This window comes from Phoenix dactylifera, chromosome 14 (assembly GCF_009389715.1).
Source record: "Phoenix dactylifera cultivar Barhee BC4 chromosome 14, palm_55x_up_171113_PBpolish2nd_filt_p, whole genome shotgun sequence".
Classification (NCBI taxonomy): domain Eukaryota; kingdom Viridiplantae; phylum Streptophyta; class Magnoliopsida; order Arecales; family Arecaceae; genus Phoenix; species Phoenix dactylifera.
Genome location: NC_052405.1, coordinates 4396265 through 4419010, shown reverse-complemented (window position 1 = coordinate 4419010; position 22746 = coordinate 4396265). Strand labels below are relative to the sequence as shown.

At 38.9% G+C, this 22746-nt stretch overlaps 1 pseudogene; it reads right to left on the bottom strand.

The window, feature by feature from the left end:
• Positions 1–4694: 4694 nt before the first annotated feature.
• On the bottom strand, positions 4695–22351 carry LOC103707395 (annotated as a pseudogene).
• Positions 22352–22746: the final 395 nt, after the last annotated feature.

Genomic DNA, 22746 nt, shown 5'->3' with positions numbered 1-22746 from the left:
TGGCGTCAACAAAAGCAAGAGCGTAAGTCCCTTCCTCCCCCTTACCCTTTTTTTTAGCAAAAAAAAAAAAAAAAAAAAAAAGAGAGAGAGAGAGAGAGAGAGAGCAAGAGTGTAACGGAATGGCGACAAGGAGTGGTAATAATGCAAGCTGTAGATATCCTCACCGGCGGACGACGACCCCATGCAAGCTGACTGTCGTACGGCCGCCAGTACGGGCTCTGGAGATTTTTTTTTACCTGGCTTTTCCGCGTCCTTCCCTCCGATCATTTAATAAGGCGAATAACGTGACCGACGCTCGCCACCCTCGTACGAGATGTCGAAGGGCGTTCCAATCCCACGCCGCGGTCCAGGGGGAAGGGTCACGAGGGCGTCTGGGGTTAGACCACCCTTTGCAACAGGCCAACTCGGTTATACGGCGGATAGCTCGGATCGTTAGATTCAAAAAAAATTTGAGAGGTGTGAATTTGGATCATCTTTTACTTCAAAATATCTAAATAATGATAAGGAATGGTAAAGTTTTTCAAACCAAATATGTATTCAGAAAGACCAATAATGCTGCGAATTGGATGACTACTATTGCTGAAAATTAGACCCGGAGGTGACTGCAGGCTGAGGGGGAGGAGCTCCGGCTGATGATGCGGCGGCGGATGACTGTCTCCGGCGGACCTGCAAGAAGCCTGTGGCCGGAGGTTCCAGCGCAGACCCTCCGATGCTTAAGTCAGAGAGGAGCTTTTTGTGAAGAGAAGTAATGAAGAGGAGTGATGGAGAGAAATAAAGCATGGATGTGTTTTTTTTTGCCCAGGGCGGAAGATGAGTCTCCTTGCTTAGAGCTCTCCTTCCTTTTTATAGGAGGGAGGTAGCGGTTACCTGTGATCGGGCGTGATCATGTGGATTGATGAGTTACCATAAACAATCCGAGATTCTGGGCTAGCTGGTAATTTGTTGAGATCGCGGGCATTCAAATGTTTGATGGATGCTAAAGCGGAGATCGTGGGATTTGATCCTGGAGATGGAGGGCTTAATTTTTGGTGTAGGGGGGAGGTCTACTTCTCCTTTTGACTGGGTCTTTCTCGGCCATGAGGCCGACCAGGCTCTATCCTGTCGAAATTGAAGTCGTGAGCCTTGCGGCCGTTGATGCCGAGGTCGGGCGCTTCGAGGTCGGGTACTCTGAGGTCGGGCGCTCGGAGATCGGGCGTTCTAAGGTCGAGCGCTCCGAGGTCGGGTGCTTTGAGGTCGGGCATTCCGAGGTCGAGACTAACAAGAGCGTGTTCACTGCTGTTACCTTCTCCATTGAGCGCCGGCAGTTCGTCCGCATGCTCTGAGTGATCCATTTTTCTCTAATCATGAGTGACCCATTTTTCCCCTAACAACTACTTATGTGACTAGTTAATTTGGAAGCACCTTATGGGCCGAAGAAAAAGAGTTGTTTCGGACACTCCGTGATACTTTATTTTTTCATTCTATTGGATATATTTGCACACAAATTGTACAGAAAGCCTAACAAAAGGAAAAGAAAAAAAATACAATAAGGTTATCAGTACGGCTAGTGCCGGCATGGCTGCATGATGACGGCATGGGATCTAGACCGGGCCGGACGGATTCAAAATCGAACCGGGTCCGGTCCGACGTTCGACCGGTTGAATCGGCAGGGAAACCGGTGAGGGGACACGACGGGGACCGAAGGGACTGGAGGTGGGGGCCGGCGATCCAGAACCACATATTTGTGTACGAGGAATAAAGAGGAGGAGGTAACGTAGCCTTAAAATATCAGAGGGGTCCGAGAGGGAGAAGACCTGTACAAAAGATTCGTGCGCAGCTTGATTGGCCCAGCGTCCACATCCCGTGCACCCGGCAGCTAGCTAATTTATCAATGCCTATGATTTGACATCGGCATCACGTCTGAAACATCAAATCAATGGCCCACATTGTGTCGGATTTTGTTCAAGAAAAGGGATGGCAACCCGTAGAGTTTCCAAACATTTTTAGCTAAAAAAAATTAGAAAAAAAATAAAAAGGAAGGGTTCAGGTTCGACATTTTCATTATTCAAGTAAGATTTTAGACCTTCTCTAAAAAGACTTCCCGACAGCTGTTAGGTGGCTGTCCATGTCACCACATTCAAATATCAGCCCCTATTTTGTAAAGTAAAGTTGATAAAGAACAGAAATAAATTCTATGTAACAATTTAAAATCTTACCAAAAAAAAATCAATTGTAGGATAATATTTTTAGAGTTTTTTAGTTATATATAAATATCCAAAATTTTTTCGACGAATAACTAATATGAGACTAAACATACGCCTGCATGGATGCTCACATACTTTCCTATACAAGTCCTGACCGCTCATGGTTAGCCTCAATTATGAGTCGAGTTCGTTCTGATACAATTTGTAACAATTCAGGACCTCACTCAAAAAGACTAACTAAAAGATTTTTTTTAAAGCTCTTTAATCGTATATAATTACCCAAAATCTTCTCGACGAATAACTGATATGGGACTAAACACACGCCCACACGGATCTTCACATTCTAATCTTTTAAAATAATATATATAGAGAGAGATAGAGACATCTTGCCTCAATTGTTGCCATGTCATCTATCTCATAAACAGAGGACTCTTAACAATCTCCTTACCTTACATGTTTGGCAATTACCACTTGTTGCACATCCCGATGCGGTGGTCTCATTTTTCAGGATTAGTGAGAGCATTTCATTTCTAAGATGGATATCCATGCGCTCTTAGTGGTGCAGAATATGCACCGCAAAGAATCCAAACTCCTTTTACAGCAAGACTTGTCTCCGTACACAATTTGTTTATGTTTAACTTAGAAGTTACAAAATTTACGAAAGGATCACTCACATGGTTTTTGTCATCGCTGTCTACGACTTTGTTAATCTCATCGTTGAATAGCTCAAAATTGAGACACTAATTATATACCTAACTGTTTGACACATAAGATTTCCTTATTTATCTGCCAACTATAGAGAAGTGGTTGATGACATTATATCAATCACCATCTAGTCAAATTCTTAAGAATGATACTTGAGTGGTTTATTGCGAGATATAATGAACAAAGAGAGGTTATAGGACTGAAGGGAGTTGTTCCTACAATGAAGTGCCAACAACCACCAAGAAAAGAGTTAGCAAGTCAAGAAGCATTAAGAGAAGATCGTTATTGCCTATCTATCTGCATTATAAGGGAAGGAAGCAGGTCTCATCTGATATCCCTCTCAGATTTGACAATTCGAGCATTTCTTTGTCAATCTGAATTATCTATAGGAGCCTCTCTCAATCAATCTGAATTATCTATAGCACCTTTGAATTTTATCTTCAACCCCTTAACAAGCTTCCATACTGAAATTATGAAACATTGTTTGCTACCATGTTACATCCTTGTTTCCACTCAAAATCAAATATTTTACCTTCTCTCCATGATAGCGTAGCAAGTTTTGATGAGTGAACACAATCTAGGTAAAATTCTTTCTCCACTAAAAACCAGTTATGCCGGCCAACTTGGATGGGGAGCTGAAATTATGTAGCAAAATAGAAAATTATCAAAAATCTTGTTTGAAATAGAAAATTCAGACTCCAAATCCAATCCCTTCAAGTTTGCAAATTTTAAGATGATCTTCTCCTAGAGCAAATATCCAAGACTTGTTTGGTTCATGGGAAGAATTTCTTCTCACCGAAATATTTTTAATAAAAAGCTAATGCTTGTATATATGATGCCTAGAAAAGTAATTTTTGCATATTTAGTTGATTATGAAAAAGTAGCACATTCTAGCTTATATGTGGTCGAGCATTTACTTTTTTGAGAAAGTTATATAAAATACCTGTCATGCCTTTAATAAAGCAAAAGATTTTACCCCTTTTATCTAAAAGCTAAAGAACACTTTTAGAATAAAAATTTATCCCAATTTCCAGCGGGTGGGGATTGGATCTTCCCATATCCCACGTGAGTTTTTCTTTCTCATGACATATGAGAATCTTATTCTCATGGAAATGGCATGGCCTTAATTGCCGAAAACAGCACCATGTGAGAGATCAGAGGCAGAACATATCATATGGAGAGCTTTGTATGCTAAAAAAGGAATGTTGTTTCCTTCTTCAACCACTTCCCCATTGTAAGAATGATGTTAAATGGATAGGAGAGCAGAGCATTCAAACAACCACTCAAATACAAGATTCCGACTGTTCACCTGTACCACCCAAATTACAGTGTCCTCTATGAATGTAAGTATGACTCAAGGGCTCTATATTTGCATATGATTTCAGCACAATGAAATACGAACAGGTGAAAAGTACCAACAAAATGATAAAACCAATCATGAAAATTCGCAGCATTACCTAGATCCACTTGATTGTTGTCACGTTTCTGCATATCCTAACTTTCAGCTTGCATCTAAACCAGCCTGATCAAAATTACCACCTAGTTATCAAAAATCTTACTGCTTGCACAGGTATAGAAAATTAAGCATGAATCTAGGTTCAAAACACTCAAATGCAGTTGGATTAGCTCCCTTACAGGAGTTTTCATAGAATAGTTTGTAGACAATATTGTTTAACTAGAAACAACAAACAGAAAAAGTTACCAATTACAAGCCATTACAATCAACAAGTGGAGTGCAAATGTCTTTGTCACACAACATACAATATGCCCCGAAGGCACAGGAAGAAGAAAATCAATTAGCTGCTCTCATGCAAGCCATCCTGGCATATAATTACTCACACTTGGCCCGGGCGCTGCTGCAATCGTTATTTGTTCTGGAGGATACCTACGGGAAAGATAACAAAGCAAAACTTGATTAAAAATTATTAGACTAGAAGTCACTGATAAAATGGTTCTCACACCATGATTGGTCATCTAGAAAAGGATTTCATTTTCATGAAATTTAGGAGAGATAATATTCCAAATACTTGGATTTGCATTTGTCAGACTGGAGCGTGAATGTGTGAAGAAATTTACGTTTTTTTTCCTGGAGTTAAAACAAAAATCATGGCATTTTTAAATTAAAGGATGCATGGTGATCATAATGACTTACGGCATGCATGTCCATGCAGGTAGCAACATGAAAAACTTAAATCCATGCAGGTAGCAAAGTCACATTGATTGTATATAAATTCTTGTAGTAACCCAAATATATCATGTATTATGTCACTGAAGCTCTTAAGCTAGAAGTATCACAAAACCTACAATGCAACTTTCTATTTTTAACAGCCAAAATTTTTTCCTGATATTAAAAGTTTGTAGTAAAATGTCGTTCCAATTGACTTCCAACAATATGGTGATTATTATCCTTCAGAAATGAGTCTACTGCGTTTGTGTAATAGGCTTCCAAGGTATACTGGAGTATAGGCTACTGGGTTCAACCAAGTTCTTAGTTGACAAAAGGATTTTCAACGCGATTGGATGAGTTGCAAGTGGGCAAAAATCTCTTCTATCAGACTGTGGTTTGAGTCTGAGAGATTGGGATTCATGAAAAGGATAAATCTCAATTTGCAATGGGTATTGAGATTAAATCAAGTTGGGAGAGGGTCCATGTGGCCCTCTTACACACTAGGATTTGTCGACTTGCCATGCGATCGAGTTCGCGACAGATTTTGAGACTATACAAGGTGAGCGAATAGATATCCAAGCCTTTGAATCAATTAACTTGGATGATCTATGCCATGATGGGAGCCTCATGAGCATCATAAAGCATAGTTGGACATTGCAAAGTTTTTGGTCTTAGTGTATATATTTTGTCTTAATTTTGTTTTCTATTCAGTAGTTCTAGTCCATTGTTGGTTCAGTTTATTTGTGAAAAACACTGAACTCAAGTGAATAACTGATTTTTACCATGCAGTAGTTCTTCTAAACCCCTAAATAAAAATCCAAACCTGTGTTGTTTCTATCTTCCTTTGCTGACTTGTATTTCAAATAAAAAATAAACAAATATGCAATCAACCTATGATTTTTTTCTTGAAACACTAATCCTAATTCATAAAGGTCTTTAAGTGTCAAGCCTAGTACTTGCTCACAAATATATCTTATTCACCGGCATCCATACATAGTTCAGCATGCAGAAATGTGTGTGGCTGATGCCTAGGAGAATCAAGATTAAATTGCTTTGCATCCTTCAAAGATTTTTTTTTTTTGTAACCTTTGATACTTTTGCTGCTACATCTTGTGCTTTATTTGTGAAAGCTATTATTGAAATGTCATTTCGGCAATTTGCATTTAGCCATCCGCATCTAGTAGTTTGAGTCCTAAGTTTAGTACTTTCTTCATTCTCATTCTAATTTTTAGATTGTTATTTAGTGTTACATTTAGTAGGATTATGTAACAACTCAGGACCTCACCCAAAATAACTGGCCGGAAGGTATTATTTGGGTTGCTTGATCCTGTATAAGTACCCAATATCTATTCAGCGAATAACCGATGTGGGACTAAACACACGTCCGCACGGGTCTTCACATACTTCCTTCATTCAAGCCCTGATGTCCTCGTCAGGGTTCAAATTCATTCAAATTTAATCACAAACACCACGATCAACCCATGGTCAGCTCCAATAAAACTGTGCTGCAGTGTTCTCTTGTCCATATAGGTTATAGGCTAGGTCCTCTCTGATACCATTTGTAACAACCCAGTACCTCACCCAAAATGACTAGCTAGAAGGTATTATTTGGATTTTTTGATCCTGTATAAGTACCCAAGATCTATCCAGCGAATAACCGATGTAGGACTAAATACACGCCCGTACGGATCTTCACAAATTGTCCTACATATTTTGGTGTTAGAGCTTAGGTTTGCATCATGGCCACCTTTCATGGGATACCTTATAAGGGATGTATGATTAATAGGCATAGAGAGGACATACTATGAGAAATTTGACAATACTTAGATGCAATACAAAATCAATAGTATCTGTTAGTGCATGAGTTCATGAATGTCAAAATTTGTTTAGTCTTTGGAGGTCACTCCTAGTCATAGAGGAAATGAGACTATAAGAGAGGAAAGTTCTACATGGCCTCGTAATGAAAACAAGAATATCATGAGCACAAGCACATTTTCAATGTGAGCACAAGCTTTAGCATGGGCACAACCTAAGGCAAGTTCTAGTGGATCTAAAGTATGAGGTAGATCAGCCCCCTAGAAATCATCTTAGACAATTAGTAGAAAGGGACCACCATAGGACACCAATTAGTAAGCATCCTCCATAGGGAGGATTTCATAGGCACTAGGCCACATCGTGCTCCTATTACACATGCACGACCTGCATATCATGGGTTGAGTTTGATCAAGGGTACTATGTTCATAGTAGGTGTGATGTTTGTGAAATAGAAGAAGACATCACCAAGAAAGTAAAAATTAAGGCACCCAACTTTGATAGTGACATTGACCCTAAGGCTTTGAGTGTTTGGTTATCTAACATAGACCACTACTTTGCTTGGTGTGATATGTTAAATTCCTAAATGTTTAGGTTTTGTCAAGATGAAATTGATTTGGTAAAACAAGATTTTTCGGATCAATTTTGAATGATAGTTTTGGCATTTAGGGCAAGATTTCAAAGATAGTTGAGAAGAGATGAAGTTGAAAGAAAAGTATCTCCCAACCACCTTTAAGGACAAATTAATGGATGAGTTATCCACGTTACACCAAAGCAGTATGCCTATCACTGGTGCATGACCAGGTTCGATGAGTTGATGGTCTGGTGTGATATTGCGGAAGATTCCCAATTTACCCTCTTTAGGTTTTGCATTGGTATTAGAGTGATAATAAGAGTGAGATGTTGCCACAATTAATCTAATCAATTGACTAAGTATTCTAGTTGGCTTTAGAGTTATAGTAGTACTTGAGAACTTCTATAGTTAGGAGGTTGCATTCTCAAGCCAGGAAATTGCCTATAGTAAATTCTTTGAGGGAAATAGACATAGTCGATCTAGTACTTCTATGCCTAATGAGTGCCAAGGAAAGCAACACTTCCATACCTTTTGTTAGAGATCCTAAAGGAATATTGGTTGCTACCACCTGCTCCAAATAAGGCAGCGATGCAATTGAATGCTATAACTATCATAAGACTAGTCATTACGTACATCAATGCCCCTCTAAAATCTTTATATTGATGTTGAAGGTGAGGAGGATGTGGGTGAGTTAGAGGAGGATATCTATGTGCCCGAGAAAGGACCAAGTGATGCAGAAGAGGCATTGGAGTATGCCTTTGTATATGTGGCGTGTTTTGAGCATATCTACAAGAGGATTGGCTATGTACCACTTTTTTTTATACTGACATCAAGAGTGGTAATAAAAGTTACAAACGCATTATTGATGGGTGGCAGCTACATAAATGTAGTCTCCAAATCAGCAGCAATTCATTTGGATTAATACTTGAACCACACCCTTAGCCCTATAAGATTGCTTGGGTACATAAGACTATCAAATTTGTGACCTAGATGTGTATGGTCCCTATCCAACTAGTAGCACGCCGAGATCTTATTTAGCGCGATATTTTTTTTTTTTTGGATGTTCCTCAAATTTTGCTAGGGTGACCTTGGCTGTTTAATTTGGATGTGACTCACTTGGAAAGGCCAATATACATATTTTTAAGTACGCTAGGAAAAAAATTTGTGTTAAATTCTTCTAAGCCAGAAGAGTTAGAAGGGTGAACCCAAAAGTCTAAACCCTCAATGTGCTCAATAAGTAGTCTAAGAGAGAGGGAGGGAGGGAGGGGGGGAGAGAGAGAGAGAGAGGGAGAGAGAGAGGAAGGGCTTATCTATGCTTTTGCAGCTACTAAAGTTATAGAGCCACTAGTTGTGCCTACACTATAGACCCCTAAGGAGGATAGTTAGCTAGTCATGGATTTTATTGAAGTTGCCTAAAGTGTTTCCTAATTACTTAATACTACTTAGGGATATATAGCATGCCAACAATCTTGTGCTTAGGTTATTCTTAACCAATTTTTCTGATTATAGAACGAACCCCTTTTGGGCACGCTAAGTTGAAATGTCAAGTGGATAAAGATTATGCAAGGGAATTATTTGTGTGAGTCACAAAACTTGTATTGTCCCCACATTAAAACCCCTAAAAAGGATTGTAGCTAAAGTATCTATGGTAAGATTACAATCAAGTATATATTTTCGATACCAAGATCGATAATATTTTGGATATGATGTCTAGCTAAGATTGATCTACATAGTGGATACTACCGTATTCATTTTAGAGAGGGCAATGAGTGAAAAACTGCATTTAAGATAGAGAACAAATTTTATGAGTGGTTAGTCATGCCTTTTAGGACTGACCTAAACCTTTTAGCATTCACAAGGATGTAAATTTTCATAGACTTGTTACCCTTTAAAAGAGGTCCGTTAGGGTTTTTAATACCATTATAACGAGTTGACAAAAGAAAGGGAGAGTTCAAATGGAGTAAAGCTACAACTAAAGCCTTTCAACAAATTAAAGAAAACTATTGAAGCCTCTATTTTAAGGCTTCTCCTTGGTTTTGAGTTAATAGGGTCATCCTATAACATACTTTAGTGAGAAATTGAATAATGCATGATAGAGATACTATGCCTATAAGCGAGTGTTTTATGCTATAGTTCAAGTCATAATATATTGGCATCATTTGTGCTACCCAAGGAGTTTATTTTGTATTTTGATCATCAAGCCATATGGTACTTAAACTTCCAAAGGAATTAGGGTGCCGACATGCTAATTGGGATGAGTTTTTACAAGAGTATACTTTTGTTCTCAAACATTGCTCAGATGCTGAGAACAAACAAATTAATGTACTTTGTAAGATAGTAGCCTCCTATAAGCCATAAACATACAGGTGCAAGTTTTGTTAGGATCATTTATAACTGCCCTCTATACTCAGATTTTGGTAAGATTTATACTATTTAGGCTAGTGATTCACATCATAGCATAGATTATGTATTTTGTGTGAGCTACTTATTTATAGATAGCCACTTATGTATTTTCAGCATGTCTTTGAAAGATTATGTGATTTGGGAATTACATACAGGTGGGGAAGCAGGTCTTTTTGGGAGAGAGAAACCATTTCCATGATGGAGGATAGGTTTTTCAAGCCTAGCCTCAGGCTTAGTGTGGTATTCATTGTTGCTTAGTGTCATACATGTCCGATAGCTAGGGATAGAAAATAGAACATAGTTTGTACATGTCACTGCCTATTCCACATGCACCATGGTAGCTAGGATATTAATTTTTGATTTAGGTCTTTCTAAGACAATTAGATTTCATGACTTCATCCTTGTTATAGTAGATCAATTTTCTAAGACGATACATTTGTTCTATGCCATAAGACTACTAATATGACCCATATTGCAAAGTTGTTCTTCATGATGAGATAGATAGGTTGCATGATCTTCTTAACACTATTGCCTTAGGAATATAAAGTTCATAAGCTACTTCTAAACACACTTTGAAAAATACTCAACACAATACTCTAGTTTACATTGCATACCATACATAGACTGATGGGAAGAAAAAGGTGGTAAATAAGAATTTAGGAGATCTTCTGAGATGTCTTATAGGAGATCATGTTTGGTTGGGCTCAGGTGCTTCCATAGCAAGTTTTACTTATAATAACTCTATCAGTTGGATTACATATCATACTCCTATCGGCCTTATCACGGATTACAATTCTATGAATCTTATAAATTTGATTCCCCTATCTATTGTATCTAGATCTAGTGAATTAGCATATTCATTTGCATGTCATTTGTATGATTTATACGTTGAAATTCACTGAACGATGACTTTAAACAATGAAAGCTATAAATTTGCAGCAAATGTACATGCAAGTACCACGAGTTTGGTGAATGAGACTGGGTGATGTTCGAGTCTGCTCGAAGAGGCTCCTATGAGGAACCTTGAATGAACTGCAAGCTAGAAGGACAAGTTCTAGCATGTCTTGAGAAGGATTGGTGCGAATGCATATGAGGTGGATCTGGATCTTTCTAAAGGCATGGGCCCAACCCTATATTATTGTAGAGGGCACGACATTCTACCAGGAGTCGAAATGAATATACTTTAAGCATTTTCTTTCTTACTTTCATGCTGCTGCTGCATTTTTTGCTTCTCCACTAGGTTCAGTGTCTACACTCCCATAGCCTCCCACTCCACCCCACCCGTTGTTGAGAAGGAAGAAAGAAGATGAGATTGAAAACATCATGGATGAGCAAATAGATTCTACCAGCACAAGTATTTTGATGATACTTGGTTAAGTGGAGAGGATGCCCATCTACAGCTAGCACATGAAATAATATGACGAGCTACAAAAGCTTAACCTAGAGTTGCTTGGGAAACACTGTAGCCTATACTCGTCAGAGGCAATTTTTTCCAAACTAGGGAGCTAATAGGGATTGCAAAAAATTTCGAGTCCACAAAAGGCGAGCAAAGAAACATTTGATCCTTTAGATTGACTTGGATAACATGGAGTCATGATAGGATCTTCATAAGCATCATCAAGCCTCACTAGATCTTTCCAAATTTTTAGGCTTACTGTCAATTTATTTATTTATTTTTATTTTAGTGGTTCTAGTCCATGTTTGGTTCAGTCTATCAGTGAAATGGACTGAACTCAAGAGACCAAGTCTAGTCCCATGATTAGTTAGAGGTTTAACGGCACTTTAGAAATAAAATTGGGTTTGGTTATTGTTCACGATACTGTATCATGAACAGTAATTCTACAGTAGGTGACCATGTAATGGTTTCTTCTGAGGATTTGTTGCTATGATGGTGATGTACGCTTGCTTTTTCATTGAATGAATGAACACTTTCTTCTTTTTCCTACATCTGAAGCGGGGAACAGATGTATGAGCCCGGGGAACGAGTCCCTATTAAACCGGTGTGAGATAAGTACGTATCTAGTTTCCTGCCTTTTTCTTTTATGTTCTTTGCTAGTTCTATTTCTATTGCCCAAGCCTTTCTCCAGCAACTTTAAAGGTGCTCAATATAACACTTGTTAGCAGCCACATAACAGCCTCTCTAAGATCAATCTAGACTGCTAAACGTCACCTTGGCTAATTTATTTTTACTGTGCAGAAGCTCTTCTAAACCCCTAAATAGAACTCTCAAATCTGTGTCGGTTATTTTTCCTTTGCTAACTTGTATTCCAGATCTGAAATAAACAAATCTATAATCGGCCTTGATTTTCCTTCTCAAAGCATCACCAGCATCTGTGCATAATTCAGCATGGAGAAATCTATGTTAGCCTAAATGCACAAATATAATTGATAAATTAAATATTTCTAATATTCAAAAACAATAATTAAGAAGAATAAACTAGCAAATAATTAACTTGACAATATAATAATAAAATGAAGAAAGAGAGAGAAGATTGCTTGTGGATCGAAGCACGCTGATGCGCTGTCCCAGGAAAGTTTATGCCCCCCACGCACGGGTCTGCTGGCACAGATCTCCTAGAGATACGACGACCCAATATAGAACCACGTCTTCCCCGTCAGTGCGCCTCCAGGGAAGAAAGTAGAGCATGTTCACACTTGCAGATACCTCAAAAGAAACTTAGAAAAATTATGAGGAGAAAAAAATTTTTCTTTATTTCTTTTCTCCCCAATGATCCCTAGAGCCCTTTTTATCTAGACTCTTGGAATAGGGAGAAGAGAAAATTTTGATCGTACTTTGAAATGATCCCTAGAGCCCTTTATATAGGCTCATGCGCGTCAAAAGAAGAAGATTCCTCTTCCGTGGATTGATGTCGTATCTTCTTGTGCTCCTTTGATCCTTCGGCTTATTGCATCTTGGCCATCCACGTTTTCTTCCTTCTTCGAGGGGCCTTTCCATGCTTGCTCTTGCGCTGGATGCATGACACTTGTTATGGTTTGCTTTCTTTGGGAATTTTTTCATATTTGCTCTTGCGCTGGATGCTTGCCACTTGGCCGTTGACTAATTTAGTTTTCAAAATTTAAAATTAAAATAAAATAAATAAATAATAAAAAAATAAAAATAAAATGCTGAGTATCTTATATCATGTAATAGGTGTAGGTACCTTTCGGTTTGAACCTTCACTTAGTGACAATTGATTACCTCTGTAGAGCCAAGGTGGACTATGCCTTGAACCTTGGTCCATGGCTCAGATTTCATCAACATCACACATAATATAGCGTGAACATGCTCGAAGCGGGTTTGCGCTTTACGGCCATGCGCAGGTATCTCTTTATGTGTGTTATTAGGGAACAACCCACTTTCCACAGTCGCGGCCTCACGACTACACGCATATAGGTGAATCCTAAAAAGGGTACGAGCAAGTAGGTACCCTGCCTCATGGGTCTCGGATTCATTAAGAGTAAAAACTTAACCTAACTCTTACCTTTTATGAGCACTGTTGCCCTAGGAATAGGAAAAATAAATAGTGCTATTCATTAGTCACCTATCTAGCTTGTTTCTACCCATTGAACCTTTTCAGGTTGGGTTACCACCGTGGTGACTTTACTTATGGGCTTAGCCCCATCCCCCTCGACAACTCTAGAACCACTGTTCTAGACAATCCTTTGGTAAGCTGATCAGCTAGATTCCTTTTGGATTTTACAAAATTTAGTGCAATCAAGTTATTTTTTAATTTGTATCTCAATGATTTATGGCACACTTTCAAGTGCCTATTCATTTTCACATTTGCATTTTCTTGATTGCATTTATCTATAGCAGATGCAGTCACAATGAATAGATATAGAAGGTAATGGTGAAGTCTCAAGAGGCAAATCTATCAATAGATCTCTAAGCCACTCGGCCTCAATGCTAGTGATATCTAGGGTAATCATTTCAGATTCCATGGTGCTCCTAGCCACTACAGTTTGTTTGGTAGACTTCCATGATACAGCTGCACCTCCTAAAAGGAAAACAAAACCAGTGGTAGATTTGGTGTCAACTGTATCACTGATCCAGTTGGCATCACTATAGCCTTCCAGAACAGCAGGATAACCACAATAGTGTAATCCTAGAGATATGGTACCCTTAAGGTACCTGAGAATTCTTTCTAGAGCAGTCCAATGATCATTATTAGGATTGTGAGTATATCTACTCAGTCGGTTCACAGAGTATGCAATATCAGGTCTGGTATACTTTGCAAGGAATCCTAAAGAACCAATGATCTGGGTATACAAGCTTTGATTGACTGGATCACCTAAATTCTTCTTTAGATGAAGAGATGGATTATAGGGAGTAGATACAGGATGACAATCAGAGTAGTGAAACTTTTTAAGAATTTTCTCCACATAGTGGCTTTGGGACAAAGTTATTCCATTTTCATTCCTCATGATTTTAGTATTAAGGATTAGGTCGGCTTCTCCTAAATCTTTCATGTCAAATTTTAGAGATAAAAATTGTTTTACTTCATTAATAATTCCTAAGTCTGTTCCAAAAATTAGGATATCATCTACATATAAACATAAGATTATAATTTTGTTATTCTTCTTTTTATAATATACACATTCATCTGTGTTATTAATTTTAAATCCATTAGTTAGGATTATTTCATCAAATTTAAGGTGTCATTGTTTAGGGGCTTGTTTTAGACCATAAAGAGATCTAATCAACCTACATACCTTTTTCTCTTGACCTGGGACAATGAAACCTTCGGGTTGGTTCATGTAGATCTTTTCATCTAGGTCCCCATTCAAGAAAGCGGTTTTAACATCCATTTGATGTATAACCAGCTTATGAATGGAAGCCAATGCAATAAGAATTCTAATGGTAGTGATTCTAGCTACGGGGGCATAAACATCAACGAAGTCAATCCCAGATTTTTGAGTAAAACCTTTGGCTACTAACCTAGCCTTATATTTTTCTACAGTTCCATCTGGCCTAAGTTTCTTCTTAAAGATCTATTTACACACTATAGGTTTACTTCCTGGGGGTAGGTCCGCCAATTTCCAAGTGTGGTTTTGGATTATGGATTGCATTTCATTATCTACTGCTTCTTTCTAGAAGGGGGCATCTAGAGATTTCAAGGCATCTTCTAAAGAAGTAGGAGAGTCTTCTATTAGGAATGTGTAGTAGTCTTCTCCAAAGTTCTTTTCAACTCTAGTTCTTTTACTTCTTCTAGGTTCAGTTTCTTCTTCTTTTTCTCTAAATCTGGTTCTGCTAGAACTAGTCCCTAAATTATTATTGGTATTTATTTGATCATTTATCCTTGTTTTAAAAGGAAATATACTTTCAAAGTAGATTGCATCTCTTGCTTCCATTATGGTGTTGTTATTAATTTCATTTTTTTAAGAGTTAAACACTAAAAATCTATTAGCATTACTCTCAATTGCATATCCTATAAATATTGCATCTACTGTTTTGGGTCCAATTTTCTTTCTTTTATTTTCTGGAATTTTTACTTTAGCTAAGTACCCCCACACTTTTAAGTATTTTAAGTTAGGTTTTCTATGTTTCCAGATTTCATATGGAATTTTATCATTATGTTTGAATGGAATTCTATTCAAGATATAAGATGCAGTTACTAGTGCTTCCCCCAAAGATTTTCTGGTGCTTCTGAACTAATTAACATAGAGTTAACCATATCCATTATGGTTCTATTCTTTCTCTCAGCTACTCCAATAGATTGGGGTGAATAAGGAGCTGTCACTTCATGAATTATCCATGTTCATCACAGAACTGGGTCAGCTCAAATGAGGTATATTCACCTTCTCTATCAGGCTTTAAGATTTTAATCTTTTATCTAGTTGGTTTTCAGCCTCTGCTTTATAGACTTTGAATTTATTTAAGACCTCATTTTTAGCTTTGATAAGATAGAGGTGACAGTATCTAGAAAGGTCATCTATGAAAGTTACAAAATATTTGTTTCCACCCCTTGAGGTTCTTCCTGAGTCACATACATCACTATATATGAGTTCAAGGAGATCAGAATCTCTACTTACAGCGTGAAAGGGTCTTTTAGGTAATTTGGCCTCTACACATATCTCACATTTATCATTATTCTTAAGTTCTGATTTTGGGATTCAAGTGCATTAATCTTTTAATTGAACTATAGTTTACATGTCCCAGCCTACTATGCCAAACAATAGGAGAGTCAATATGAAGAACAATAGAATTTTCATTCATAGATAGAATAATTACATTGAGTTTAAACAATCCATCACAAAGAAAACCTTTTCCGATGAAAGAGACACCATGGGTTACTACAACTTTATTTGATTCAAAAACAATTGGTATCCTTGCTGGACAAGCAATGATCCACTAACTAGATTTCTACGGATGTCTGGAACGTGGTGCATGCCTTGCAGAGTAAGGATCTTCCCAGAGGTAAGTGTCAGATCCACTCGTCCCACTCCAAGCACGCGCGCCAAAGCATTATTACCCATGGTCACAGTTCCTCTACATGAGATCTGATAAGATGAAAACCAAGAGCGATCAGAACAAACATGTATACTAGCTCCGGTATCAATCCACCAGTCAAGTGCTAATTGTGTCATGTTAACTTCAGGTATGAAGGAAACAGACCTGATAGCAGTCTCAAAGGAGTCAGCCCCACAGGTCACCATGTTGGCCTGGGCGCCAGAAGTGGCAGGACGCTTACTTCTAAGTTGACGAGGAGTAGTGATCTTGTAGAAGCATTGGTGGGCCATATGGTTGGTCCGACCACAGACAAAACAGCAACGAACATATTCTCCTTCTTTCTCTTTCTTCTGGTTCTGAGAGAAGTTGGGTTTTCTGTTGTTGGGCTGAAAGGAGTTCCTATGGTTGAATGATTTCTTCTTGAAGGACTTGTTGTGGTTGGGTCGGAAAGAACGATTCTGATTTTTGGATTTGGGCTTGGATTCAACATTGTTGACTTTGGGCAAAGGATTGGAGGAGTGGGATTTTTCTCTAAGGCGATGTTGTTCTTCAATCCTGATAGAATTTAGGACTTGGATTAGAGACAGATCACCTTGGGTGTGGCTCAAAGTCTTGGCAAAGTCTGACCAGGTAGAGAAAAGTTTGTCTATAATCAGGCAACTTGGAAAGACTCATCTAAGTGGGTTCCATTTGCCTGGAGTTGAAGAATCAATGTTTCATATTCATGGATTTGATCATTCATAGGTTTGGAATCAATAAATTTAAACTTGCTAAAGTCAGAAGCTTTAAATCTCTTTACCCCGGCATCATCAAGTCCATATTTATTTTCTAGGGTATCCCAGAGATCCTTGGCACTCTTAGCTATATAATAAATATCATAAAGCCTATCAGAAAGGGCTCCTAGGATTCTATGAAGACAGTGGTAGTTGGTTTCTTCTGGAGTCCTAGTGGAGGAGGCAACATCAGAAGGAGCAGGGTTTGGGTTGTTGCGAGTGGAAGGTCGTGAAGCAGATGGGCTAGACTAGAGGTAATCAAAACCCGGGCCGGGCCGGGCTCGGGTCGGGTTCTACAGCAAAAATTAGGCCCGATGGCTATGCCCAGACCCGGCCCGGCCCGACTGTCGGGCTTAAATTTTTGTCCAGGCCCGACCCAACCTTATAAATCTGGTCCCAGGCCCGACCCGACAGGCCCGACCCGACCGGCCCGATTTTTTTTTTTGTTTGAAATCTAGAAATGGGCAAAAATGGCCCAAGAGCTTAATGGGCTCTCTAAATTGGTTAATTGGTTAATGTTAAGGATATAAATAGCCTATTTAGACAATAAAAACTGTTCTTCAAGCCAATAGAAAGAAAATAAAATGTATGAAACACTGTTATCCAGCTAAAAATTACAACCCAACAATAAAAACTGCAAACTTAGACAATTACATATTTAGATAAAATACAAATTACATTATCCCATTAACATAATAACAAACATGCATCTTTGTGCATTCAAAAGTTCATAATTCTTGAAGCCACTTCCATAATAGAAAACTGTAGAACATCCTTGCATCTTCTAACTCTCAAAACCTACAAACACAAAATTGAAACATTAGCAATTGTTGATTGAACAAGAATAGGTGAACTTTCGCTTGCCATTGACATAAGCCTATCAAAAAATTATACAACTAATTATACAAAAAATTCAGTTCATAAGAATTATCCTATCAACAAACCATTCCTTCATTACTTGGGATAGTAATATTTATCATAATACAAATAAAGCACCATCCAACCGAAAAAAAAAAAATCAGAACTCAGGGGAGAAGAAACTGAGAGGAGAAAATTCAGAGAATCTCCACCCTCCAAGAAGTCCATCTCCAATCCCCCGATCTTTCTTCCTGATGGCCCAGCTGGAACTGGAGCAATGTGAGGGAAGGAAAACCAAGACCAAAACCAAAAAAGAGAAGGGATGAAAGATCTCAAGCCAACCAAATCCCTCCTCCCTCTTTCTCTGTCTCCCGTCTCCACCCAAAACAAAACCACCGTCTCCACCCAAAACAAAACCACTGTCCCCACTCTCCCACTGTTCCGAGCTCTCTCGCTGCCCCCCCACCTCTCTCTCTCTCTCTCTCTTCGGGCTTGGGCAAAATCTACTGGGATCGAGCTCGAAGAGGAGGAGGAGGAGAAAACTCTTACCGGTGACTGTGAGTCGGTGACCGGAGCCGCGGAGGTTGCCATCCGGGGGAGAAGGACGCGAAGAGCCGCCAGCTGGTCGTTGAAGAGGCGACGACACCGAGAGGAGGCGACGGCTACAGGGAAACCGGCGGAACCGGCTACAGGGAGCGGCTATCAGGCTCTCAACGAGGGAAAAGGGGGGGCGGGGGTGGCGGCGGCTCTCAGCGAAGGAGGGGGCGGCGGCGGCGGCGGCGGCGGCGGCTCTCAGCGAGGGAGGGGGGGGGGGGGCGGCGGCGGCTCTCAGCGAGGGAGGGGAGGGGAAGGAAAAGGAAGGAAAACGGGTAGGGTTTCTTAAAAATTTTTAATATATTATAACAGAATTTTATAGCCGGGCCAGGCCGAACCGGGCCATTTTTAAAGTTTCCAGGCCCGGCCCGATTTTTTTGGTCGGGCCGCTTTTCCTGCCCAGGCCCGACCAATGGGCCCTTTTTCAATGCCCAAGCCCGAAAAATTTCGGGCCGGGCCGGGCGGGCTGGGCGGGCCAGAAGGCCCGTGATCACCTCTAGGCTAGACCCACCAATGGCGGAGATTAAGCCTAAGGTGATGAGCCAGAACCGCATTTGATTCTGCCACCTTCTAAAGTTTTGACCATCAAACTTTTCAGGTTTAGCACTAAGATTTTCAGATGTGTGGGAAGCCACTAATTTGTAGCTTAACACAGTTTTGACACCTGTGGAAATGAGAAGGTTTATGTCAAATTATTGCACTGATATCTAATTTGAACTTTAGATGTCTAATTGAAAAATCCAAAGAATAACAGCCAAATCAGCTCCAGATCGGTGGTGGAGCACTTGGCTCACTTAAGTACCAGCCTTTCTTAGGCACGTATGCCTTTTTGACAAGCTTTTCTTAGACACCGTTATTCAATAGATAATTTCACTAGATATCGTTCAATTTTATCTTAAGTGCAATATTAAACTAGCTCCTATGAATTAACCAATTTTCGAATTTCCTTTTGAATGGAATCTGAAAATTACTCCGTAAGGAGTCCAAATGGAGGTATTAATAAACCTCTTGGAGATTGAGCAATCTAATATTTTGCTTGAAAAATTAAGTACTAAAGTAAAGCCAGCATAAATGTGTAACAGTTAAAATATAACAATTTATAATTATGCAGCAAAATATATAATAAATATTGTAATTTAAAATCTAGTGCTAACAGTACATAAACTTTTCTGGATTGTTAGCCTAGATGCACAAATATAATTGATAAATTAAATATTTCTAATATTCAAAAACAATAATTAAGAAGAATAAACTAGCAAATAATTAACTTGACAATATAATAATAAAATGAAGAAAGAGAGAGAAGATGGCCTGTGGATCGAAGCACGCTGATGCGCTGTCCCAGGAAAGTTTATGCCCTCCACGCACGGGTCTGCTGGCACAGATCTCCTAGAGATACGACGACCCAATACAGAACCACGTCTTCCCCGTCAGTGCACCTCCAGGGAAGAAAGTAGAGCACGTTCACACTTGCAGATACATCAAAAGAAACTTAGAAAAATTATGAGGAGAAGAAAAATTTTCTTTATTTTTTTTCTCCCCAATGATCCCTAGAGCCCTTTTTATCTAGACTCTTGGAATAGGGAGAAGAGAAAATTTTGATTGTACTTTGAAATGATCCCTAGAGCCCTTTATATAGGCTCATGCACATCAAAAGAAGAAGATTCCTCTCCCACGGATTGATGACGTGTCTTCTTGTGCTCCTTTGATCCTTCGGCTTATTGCATCTTGGCCATCCACGTTTTCTTCCTTCTTCGAGGGGCCTTTCCATGCTTGCTCTTGCGCTGGATGCATGACATTTGTCATGGTTTGCTTTCTTTGGAAATTTTTCCATATTTGCTCTTGCGCTGGATGCTTGCCACTTGGCTGTTGACTAATTTAGTTTTCAAAATTTTAAAATATTTAATTTAATTCAACAATCTATCCTTTGCATATTCATCTAGTAGTAGTTACAGCATATTCATCAAAGCAAACGAAGATCCATTGCTTTGCATCCTTCAAAGACTTGTGGGAACCTTTGATGCTTTTGCTGCTAGCGTTGTCCTATATTTGTGAAAAGCTCTTGTTTCAATATGATTTCAGAAAACTGAAATAGACATCCTCATCTATTAGTTTGAGTCCTAAGCCTAGAGTTTCTTAAGTCTAATTTTTAGATTGCTGTTTAGTGTTACATGGCATCATGATTTCGGTTGTTAATTTGCATCATAGCATTTAAGATTTGCATAACTTTAAGTTAGGGTTTGTCGTATTTATTTGACATCACTTATTAGGTTCCTAGAGTTACTTGGATCACCATCTTAAGGCAAAACAGTTGAATGGGATCCCACATCTTGAATTGGAAAAGATGTTTGGCAATATTTAAATTTATATATGTGTGTGCGCGCGCGCATGTATGCATGTACCTGTCTGTATGTGTGTATGTGTGTATATGCATGTATCAATGTATGTGTAGAAGCGTATGTGTGTACTGATCCATGTGCCGTGCATCCAAGTATGCATTTATGCATGTATGTATATGTTTAGGAGTGGTTCAACTATCTGTACTCAAAACACCCACAAGGGAGCTCCAAAACAGACAGCAGCCACTGAGAAATAGAGGCCAGCTAGGGTTGATATCATTCAACGCAGCTGTGAGTAGGCTGTCATTTTTTTTATCTCTTTCGTGGGGCATTTCCCATGCATTCGTAGCTGAACCAAATGCAACCAACCCTTGGGTTTCCCCACATCAGCCAGTCAAAATGGTAGGTATGAGACCTTAAAATCCGTTTCTTTTCTTAGTTAATGTGGCTGACCTACTCATAAACCGTTAAAATGACCACTTAACATGTTAGTCATGGTGTTTTTTTACTACAGAGAAGCTTTAATTATCATGTAAAGAACTGGCACTGGAAGAAGATACCCGATTTGAAGAGTAGGTTCACCATCTATCTGTTGGTAGAATCCATACCCTTCGCCTTAGACTTTTATTGGCCTCACATAGCATTTGTTCCTGCAAGAAAGAACAATAGCAGTAGGAAGGAAATGGTGGGACAAAAATAATAATAATAAAGTGTTGTTCTGAAGCTGCTTGATTTTATTAATCATACCCTTCGTTGAAGATCTGCAAGCTGATCAAGCATGTATTGGGTCTGTAAGAAGATAATTGGTCAGCATGATTACTTAGGAAGCCTCACAAGTTATCCTGTTTTATTTTAAAGAAACTGCAAACTGGCTGACTCCAATTATGAGAGCTTATTCATATATGAAGCACTCACCAGCTTCACAAATTTGGATGTTAAAATAAATGCCAAGTTGCTGTCTTAGAACACAGATATAGGCATAACATCTCTATTTTTAATCAAGGGAGTAGGGAAGGGACTTGAACCCCAATACTAATGCAGTAATTTCTAAAGCAAGAAACAGTGCCACTACCGAGAATTATGAATCTCTGACACTGTATGCTTAATATTCTTTCTACAAAAAAGTTATGCACACAGTACCCGTGTTGATCTGATTTGCTTTAATGATGCATCAAGTTGCCGCTCGAGCTGTTCAAGCTCCTTGCTGCTGAGTGGGCCCAAGTCCTCACCAAGGAGATTTCTGCAGTTGCAGGGGTGTAAGAAAAGAAATAAGATGCCACCATTGGTCGTCAACGATTCAGGCTAAATACATATTTGCATTCCAGTCTGCATATTGGTGAGAGTACAGAAAAGACTGAAATCATCAATAAGTGGAAGAAATTCACCTCTGTGATCTCTGTAAGGCTTCAACTCGTGCCTTAAGTTTCAAGTACTCCTGCTGACTACTCTGTGCCTGCAAAAAAGTAATCATTAGTCTTTTCTGATGCCACATGTTTCACCAAATCTGAAAAATTATATGATAACATAAATCTTAGGGGACGATCTTTTAGTATCCATGACTTCCATTATAAGGTAATGACTTTTAGAGTACGGAAAAATTATAAGGTAATGACTTCCATCACATGTTTCACATAATCTGAAAAATTATATGATAACATAAATCTTAGGTGACGATCTGTTAGTATCCATGACTTCCATTACAAGGTAATGACTTTTAGAGTACTGAAATCTTCTTATCATAGCATATTTCTGAACCTACTAATATCCTGCCCACAATGGATTTCGGCCAGGCCTTCCACCCATCCTAGATCCCAAGAAACTTTATAATACTTAAATGTTACAAATGGTTATCTGCACTCTGTAGGATGTGTCATGAAAGCTTGGAGA